Source organism: Humulus lupulus, chromosome 1 (assembly GCF_963169125.1).
Source record: "Humulus lupulus chromosome 1, drHumLupu1.1, whole genome shotgun sequence".
NCBI classification, from domain to species: Eukaryota; Viridiplantae; Streptophyta; class Magnoliopsida; order Rosales; family Cannabaceae; genus Humulus; species Humulus lupulus.
In genome coordinates, this window is record NC_084793.1 from 250,766,579 (window position 1) to 250,775,514 (window position 8,936).

An 8,936-nucleotide genomic window follows, 5' to 3' on the forward strand; every position below is an offset into this window, starting at 1 on the left:
CTGCTGCATGGAGGGAAGATGAACAGTTATTTTTTTATATAATACCGTCAATTGTGGAGAAAAAAGTTTATTATGTGAAAGTATCATATAATAAACTTGGGGGGCAAATGTTATCCCAAAATTTGAAAATGATGATGTGGCAATAGAATTGACAAGTGGCATGGAATAGTTGGGTGATCTGGCTTAGCAGTAGCCCAATACATCAGTGAAGAGTTTGGACTGCTTGAGAGATGTCATAACCAAGCCAAGTGCACCCGAGGAGAGTACTTGGGCTAGGGTGTGCCCGATCGGACCTTGGTCCAAGGAAAGCATGTGATCGAAACTTGGTCCGAGGAGCCCCAAGAGGTCCGGTCGGACCTTAGTCCGAGGGAAGCCCTAAGAGATGGGGTCGGACCCTAGTCCGAGGAGAAGCCCCAAGAGGTCCGGTCGGACCTTGATCCGAGGAGAGCCAAGGAGGGTGGTCGGACCTTGGTCCGAGGAGAACCAAGGAGGGTGTGGTCATATCTTGATCCGAGGAGAGTCTAAAGGGTATGGTCCATATGCATGTGTCCAGCATGCATATGTCCGACCAGCACTTGTGTGTGTCCAGCATGCATGTGTTCGACCAGAAGAAGATATTCATCAAACAAATGGATCAGACTACGTCAAATTCCCAGAAACGGCTTCAGCAAGAATCGGTCTGAGCATCACGGGAATCTCTCATTCCTCACTCAAATTGAGGATTCTGTTGCATTTTTGAATATTTTGTGTAATTTAAATATAATATGAGTAATAGAATATCCCGGGACTAGGGGGATATCAGTTTAGGATCCCAAGCCTATAAATAGAGGGTTGATGGGATCAGAAAAGGACTTTTGGCAATTTGAGATTTGGTCTGAGTTTCTAGAGAGAGAAAGTGTGTTTTCCTTGAGAGAGAACCCTTTTTGTATTCCTAAAAATTTACACTGAAGAAACTCAGTTGACACTGGTTCATCTGATCTTGAGTGTAGATAAAGTAATAAAATCTCTAAGTGGATTAGGCTATTACCGACTGATCAGGGCTGAACCACTATAAAAATCTTGTGTGTTATTTACTTTTCTTGATCAAACTGTCTGTGTTGTTTAAATTCTCTTGAAGGTTTATCATTTTTGACGTTCTCACGTCGTTGGCTAAAAACACAGCCAACACAAAGCAAGTCATACTGGGGTTGATTAGAAAAATCAGGCACCTGGAATATGAGATTGGCATTTGATAACTCTACAAAATAGAGTTATTTTACCACTTTTTATGTGCTAATTGTTGCTTAATTCTTGAGTTTTTAATTAACTTATTAAAGTTTTTATGTAATTTTTAATTTATTAGTCTTATTGTAGTTTTCTAGATTTTTATATATATTTTATTATAATATGCTGTAGTTTAATTATTTGAAATTTGTTTTGTTTGATTATAAGTTAAAAAATGTGATTTTATTGAACTTAATTGCCAAAGTAAATTAAATTTCAATTAGTATTTTCATGGAATTAATATGAGTTATTTTATAATTGAAAATATTTGATTCTAATTTAATATTTACTTATTCTGTAGGTTGTACTTTGCATTTTTTTATGCTTGAAAAAGAAGAAAAAAGGAAATAAAAGTGATATTTTTGTAGAAAGTAACAAGAAAAATGGTTGTATTTCCAAATGACCACCAGGCCCAAACTGATTCCTCCCCTGCCTTGCAACCTCACGCCTGGCTTATATCAGCAATCCACCAAATTCCCTCCCAGGGTGACTCCATTAGCAGCTTCATTCCACAAGCTGCCCAGCCAGCTCCAGCAGCATACCCCAACGCCAACCGCCTGGCACCACACGCCAAGACTGCCATCAGCCTCCTACAGCCGCCCAACAACCAAAGCCACAAAGTCTTGAGCCCACAATGTACTTTTTGTCTCTTTTGTCTAAAAATGCCACACTTTTTACCCATTTTTCTACACATTTTTTACCACAACATCATCATTACACCCTATAATTTACCTCTACATACCATATTTATTTTATTTAATTAATCTAATCAATTTAATTAATTTAAATTGATTATTTTAATAATCTCACTTTGGCTATAAATATGGACTTTCAAGACCATTTTAGGGTGCTTAATTTTTGGTTACCATCTTTTTTCTCCCATTTTCTCTCTACCATTCTCTCTTCCATTTGGGTTTTTCAAGAGCATTTTGCAAGTATGTATGTCTTTTATTTTGTAATTTCTATTATAGTTATGTGCTTCTAATCTTTTTCATAAGATTATTAAGATCATGATGAAGCAACTTGTAACTAGGTAATATTTATGTTGTATGTTGATTTCCCTTGTAATACAACAAAGTTTATGGATTTTTCTTCTACATATATTTCTTTCATCTTAAATATCTTGTATTTTAGATTGTTAGAACATATTTACACTTTGTTCTTCATTAGTGCATAAGCATAATATTCTTTGTGTAAGATGTGTCATTAAATTGTACACATCCATGCTTAGAACAAAAATATTATGTTTTGCCTTATAAATAATGTTCATTGATTTACTTGTTATTTCATTAGATTGATTTACACTAAATGCTTTGAAATTATAATTTTGAAAAGTGAAGAAAAATCCTATCTTTTTATAAGAAATTTGTGCTTAAAATTATAAATATTTTTGGAAAATGATAGTTTAAATTATTTTAACTATCACTAAAACTTAGGAATCAATATACTAATAAATATTATTAAACTTACATTTTGTGGATTCTAGTATCTTAATAATATTTTCTTTTAACACTTATTGTCAACTCATTATTGCTTTATTTTTATTCTCTTAAATAGCTTTATTTTTCAATCTTTTATTTTATGTTCATAATATTAAAACTCATCAATCTTTGGAGCTAGGTTAGAATTTATTACTTTTGATTTAAAATAGTTTTCTTTTTGATTTTAGACAACTCCTTTGGGTTCGATCTCGTGCTTACACGAAAACTATTCTATAAATACGATTCGTGCGCTTGCGAGTATAAATATTTAAAACATACCCGTTTTGGGTCCATCAGCATTATTAGAGAACCAATAGAGATTATGGAACACGAACGCAGAATTGAAGGACCAATGGCATGTGGAACCTGCTATTTGAGAGATGAAGCTCCTGAAAATGTAGGCTTTGTCTGGATTAGTGATAATATGAAAATAATTTTTCTTGTAGTTGTGATTGTGCTTGTAATGCTTGTTTGGTTAAAGAATTGAGATGTAAATTGGTGGGTGGTTGTAATGGTCAGTATATGACACATGTCTGTTAGGTGAAATTCATTTTAGAATATGTTTAGCAGGAAAATAAGTTTTATTTTAAAACTGTATGTCAAGTTCTATTGTGAATGAAGGATTGCATAGTGAATTGCCTACATTTGTATTTGATATAAAAAAAATTACTTAATACATACACCATGTCTAAGGTGTCTAAACATTACATAAAATAACAGAAACACAAAAGCAAGTTCATATCCATGCCAACATGACATTTACAAAAGGTGATATCCATGATAAACCATGAATACCTAAAAACAGTTGATCACAAAAGCAACATCATATTATCTAAACATCATCCTTGTTGTTGCTGACTTGGAGAGGCTTCTTCCTTTGCTTTCTGTTTCTTCCTTCTCTCATTTCTTTTAACTATCTCAGGTGTTGGGTTAGTCATTGGTGGTCTACCTCTCTTCTTTGGAAACTTGGCCTGCATTAGTTGAGAATAGTTGCATAAATTTTTGTAAGTGTTATTTACATGATCACAATTCATTTTTCTAGAAGAGTTGTCATGTTCCTGATAAGCAGGTGGATTTTTACAAGTCACTTTAGAATGCCTTTTTTGCTTACAATTACTGCAATGATTGTGTTGACCCTTCCTTGATTGTTTTGTAGCATCAGGTGGCTGCCTGCCATGGAGGTGGAAGTATGGGGTTTAGGCCATTTTGAGGCCACTTATCGGGGCTAGGCATTGGTTGAATTATCCCTGCATATGCAACAATGTAGGCATCTTTTTTTATACCAAGCATCAATGTAATCCATCAATTCCAATCCTGATGTCCGTATACAAGCTAAGGCAAGTGGACAGGGTATGCCAGATAACTCAAAGCCCTTGCAAGTGCACACTTTGGCCACCAAATCAACTACAAATGTTTCTGCCCCCATATAAATGACTTGGAACTTACCATTACCAGCACGGTTGAGTGACAATGTATGGCCAATTTTTTTGTTGTTTTCAATAATGTCTAGGATCCTTCTACCAACTGGATGCACCCATTTTTTAACACTTTCTCTTTTGGTAGAAAATCTGCACATCAACTAGAATCGGATCTTCTCCAGTAGTGTTACAATTGGCTTGTCTCTTGCAGGCATGATTGCTGAATTAAAGCTTTCACAAAGATTATTAAGAAGCATATCACATTTCACACTCACTTTCCATTCTTTCAGGTCTTTCTTCAACAACCACTTGTATGCCTTTTCATCCACTTCTTTAAGCTCATTCATTCTTCGTGTAAACTTTGCAGGTGTAGTTACCCATGCACAAGCCCATAACAAACCCGGATGCTCTTTTTTAAAGCTCAAATGTAGGTGCTTGACACAGAACCAAATCTCAGGACCATCATAAATGTTAGCCAATGCTTTTTCCAAACCCTTCTGTCTGTCACTCATCATGGTGAAGACATTTGGGTTTTGAATGTCAAGATCCTCAACTATTAGCTTCAAAAATCATGTCCAAGTTGTTTTGTTTTCCTTCTCTACTCTGCCATTTTCAGAAGTTATATCACTCTTCTCTGCCATGACCAAAAAGATGCCCACTACTCTATATCTTCTATGCTTCATGTCAAATATCATTACTCTAATGTCCTGATCTGAAATCAGCATTGCACCATCCTTGACCATGTTCCCATATGACCTCCACCAAAACCCAATTAGCAGCTCATATCCAAGCTCCATTGCAACCGTCTCCAAGTCATACCTGCTGAAATATTCCCAATCACTATAATCAAAATATTCAACTTCACCCCTTCATATTTTTTCTCTTCAAAATGAGTGTACCACCTTTCACCATGATGCAATATAACTGTGAACAACTCATAGTCCAAATTTTTCAAAAAAAAATTGATTTTTTTAGTCCCAAAATGACTAACACAAACAAAAAATCCCCACGTTCCAAAGCATACATTCCCTTCCCTTTTACAAAGTCCCTTTTACACAGTCAATAAGATTCATAAATAAGTACGCATACAGTTAATGCACATGAGTAGCTACACATCCTTCCAAACACAAGAATCCCACACTAATTTAATAATACAACTAACTAAGAACCCCACAAAACTTACCAACACAGAAATAAATAAATAAATAAATACACCACTATCATCAAAGTCAATTGTTCAAGCACAAACTCATAAAAAGCAACAAAACCCATTTCAAAATAACAGAAACTCATAGTCAAATCCATTCAAATGACCCATAGGACATTAAGACTTACCATACTCAGGGGGGTCATCCTCACTAAGCCGTCAGAGGGGAATTTCCCACAATCGTCATCAGAGCAGTCAGGCTTGTCGGAGTAAATGCGTAGGTCGAGACGTCGTCTTTGTCTCTCTCCAATAGCTATGTTAGGGCTTGTTTTTTTTTTGCTAGAAATGTTTGGTTATTTTTGGTTCTTGTCGTGACAGGGTTAATGGATTTAAGGGTGTATTCGATTAAATGGATTCTGTATTTAATTATTTTTCTTATTTAGTTTAGTTTATTTCATTAACTAAATATTTATTTTCAATAAAAGTTATTATTGTTTTTTCAAATTTTGGTTAAGTTTTTAAAATGTAAATTGTAATTAAATTGATATTTAAACATAGAAATAAAGGAATTTGATATGGGCCCTCCACATGTCCACCATTCCCACTTAACGGACCTGGCAGTGACAGAACTAAGTAAAATGTAATGTTCGGTAGTTCTTTCGTCGAAAAGAAAAAAGAATGGGTATATAAGTGTATAACATCAAAACCATTAGGTATTTATGCCACAAAGACTCCAATTCATAATAATGAACAAAAATTTAAATATTCAAAAACCGACTCCAAATTTATGGATTACGCAAGTTTAAGTTTTATTCGCCTACTTCTGAAACTTTGAAAGAGATGTCCACTGTTGGATAAGTTGAAAAAAAACCATTCGATTTATGAATATGCAAAGACACAAGGCACCTATCATTGAACATATACTTTTCTTTTTCGTTAATTTGCTATAAATCAACACAAAAAATGAACAATTTTTCCTTTCATACACACTTATTATATATAAAAGATATATATAAATATATATATATATCAAAGCTTGGTGAATAATTACTACATGTATCCTAATTAATTTATCAACCGCTAAATCTCTATAAAAAGAAAGCTTACTTTTAGTCACAACAAAAGTTGTGACTAAAAAATATTAGTTATAAGAGTTGTAATTTATTATGACTAAATGTGTATTTAGTCACAATAAATTTTATCATTATATATAATGGGCTGTGATTAAATGTTATTTTATAGTCGTAAATAATTTTTTGTTGTGAGTAAAAGTGACATTTAGTCACTAAAAAATTATCATTAAATTGTTTTGTTTTTTTTGTTTTTGTTTTTTTTTCAGTGAATATTGGCATGGTTGCAAAATTCATATTATAAACTCATTGACTAACAAATTTCACATTATCATTATCTACATACAAAGATATATAATATATTCGATGATTGAGTTACTTTAATTGACGATGAGATAGTTGTGACCCTAATTAAATCTAATATATTCGATGAGAAATGCATTGTAACCCTAATAGAGAATAATGCATTCAATGAAGAATGTATGATATAACTCTAAATGATATTGACATTGTTTATACATATAGTGATGAGACTAATGCGACCTTAAGATATGGTAAACATGTCACTGAAATTGATGTTGAGATCATTGAAACCTTAAGTGAAGTTAATGCAACCCAAGGGAAGGTGCAATGATGGTGATATGATACTTGTGTCACCATTCGTGCAACTTATGATAAAACTCTTTTCAAAACCTTTGAAAGCTCAAAGGTGAGACTTGAAATCCAAATGGGAAATGAAAAGAGATCAAAGGTACTTGGAAGGGGCTGCATTGGTGTGTTCTTCACTAATGGAAAAAAATGACCCTAATTAATATTTTCTATGTTCCTAATATGACTAGAAACATTATAAGTAGAAGTCTATTTAGTAAACCCGGTATCAAAATGGAGTTTGAATCTGGTAAATTTATTTTGACTAAATTGAGAACTTTTGTTGGCAAGAGTTATTCATGTGATGTGATGATCAAACTATGTACTATTGATAATGACAATAATTATATGTCATATAATTCTTGTAATATGATTAATTCTAGTTCTATTACTTTATGGCATAATAGACTTGCTCATATATGTTATAACACAATTAAAAGAGTTGTTAAATGTGGATTAATTAATTTTGATGTGAATGAGCATGATAAATGTGAATTATGTGTTAAATCTAAAATGGTTAAGAATTTTTTTCCAAGTGTTGATAGATGTTCAAATTTGCTATATTTAATACATAGTGATTTATGTGAATTAAATGACATGTTGACTAGAGGAGGAAATAGATACTTTATGACTTTTATAGATGATTTCTCTAGGTATACTTATGTATATTTTCTTAAGAGTAAAGATGAGACATTTAATACATTTAGAATCTATAAAGTTGAAGTAGAAAATCAACTGGAAAGGAAAATTAAGACTCTTAGAAGTGATAGAGGTGGTGAATAATTTTCAAATGATTTTAATGAGTTTTGTGAACAACATGGAATTATACATGAATGCACTGCAACATACACTCCACAAAAAAATGAAATAGCTGAAAGAAGGAATAAAACTTATCTTGATATGATTAACTCTATGCTTTTACATGCTAAATTATGTTGTAATTTGTGGGGTGAAGCTTTGTTTGCTGCGTGTCATATATTGAATCAAATTCCTATGAAAAAAACAATGATCATGAGTTATGGAGAGGAAAGAAGCCTGACCTAGGCTATCTTAAAGTGTGGGGGTTCCTTTCTTATTGCAAGAGCATAGAGCCTAAAAGGATCAAGTTGGGCCCAAGGACCATTAAGTGTGCATTTATTGGATAGGCCTCAAATAGCAAGGCCTATAGGCTATTAGACGTGAAGTCTAATGTGATAATTGAATCAAGAGAAGTGGAGTTCTTTGAGAACATGTTATATTTGTTGGGGTTTTATGCCCTAATTAAAACCTAATTTCTTTGTAATCTCATTTTACTATCAATAGAAGAATAGAAATCATTTTTTGACTTGGTCAATCACTTTGCTCACATGTTTTATTTTCATGATTATTTGTTTAATATAAACTTCAATTAAATCCCGAGCATACAACTAATCATATTTATAGTGACGTAATCACATTGGAAGATAAATATGATTATATGTTCAAAATAAGTTAGTCCTAAGATTAGTCAGTGCACGGGATTTACACTGACTTGCCAATCTACGATATGATCTACTTACACATTGTAGTGTTATGTTATTTCCAAAACATTATCAAAATAGATAAGATCGGATGTATTTGTTACATCGGACAGGACCGATATTGACAGTTGATGGGATAAGTAAACATACCGTTATTATCTATTCTAGTCATATCATATAGTTGACCATAGGTCAATTCAATCTCAATTATGAGTGGTTAGTATTCTAAATGATTGTATTATTTGAGTTCTTTGACTTGTTCGTTACCAGCTTACCCTACAAACTAACTCATACTTACATCTTGGGAACTCGATAGTATAATTAAATGGGAGTGTTAATCATAGATATGAACATCTATAGCTTCTGATGAAGAAGTGAAACGATGGTTTCCTTTTAGTTTGGTTCAAGGT